Raw genomic sequence first — 774 nt, 5'->3', positions numbered from 1 at the left:
ATTTTTAAATAATCTTGCATATGGCCAAAAGGACAGCATGAAAATAGTCCTAGCACTTCTTATGTTAAAGATTTAACTTTGAGTAATGCTTTTGAGGATTTTATGTCATTTTAAAATTAGTTTTGTGAATTATGGGATATCAAGATGTTGATTTTTAATCTTTACATTTTTAATGCAAAGTTGATCCTCTGTTCAGATACTGAAGGACACTGGCATTTGCTAAAGTATTAATAAATATTATTATTTCAACCACTATCATTTTTTTATTACTTCCACCTGTTAGTGAACTATAGTTGCAGAAGAAAACCTCTGAGAAGGAAAACTGGGAGCTGGTACCTCATATTTGGGAAGGAGGAAACATATGAAGAACCATTTGAAAGCCTGTAGCAAAGGAAAGTAGCCATATTGACCATACAGTGTTTCAAGGGTGGGTACAGGCATAAGGTAGATACTTTGTTAAGTCTCATCGTAATCAAGAAAATCCTCTATTTCAAAATCTTGGACAGAAAAAATCTTCCAGAATGCAAGGACTGTTTTCCTCTGCTATAGTAGTGACTTTGACAGGTATTCATGGAAAAATGTGAAAAGGTAGCAGAAAACAGCTGGCATGTGACTGGGAATAAGGCTGAAGCAGGATCAGGAGTAGCCCTCCTGCTGCAATTGGCAGTGTGAGGACTGAATGTGTCACTTTTCTCATATTAACCCCCCAAATGAAGCTGCCAACATGGTGTGCACACTGGTGAACACAGCCAGACACTCCGTCCGTGGAAGATA

Source organism: Ovis canadensis, chromosome 13 (genome assembly GCF_042477335.2).
Source record: "Ovis canadensis isolate MfBH-ARS-UI-01 breed Bighorn chromosome 13, ARS-UI_OviCan_v2, whole genome shotgun sequence".
Classification (NCBI taxonomy): Eukaryota; Metazoa; Chordata; class Mammalia; order Artiodactyla; family Bovidae; genus Ovis; species Ovis canadensis.
Note: the sequence above shows the minus strand (reverse complement) of the source record.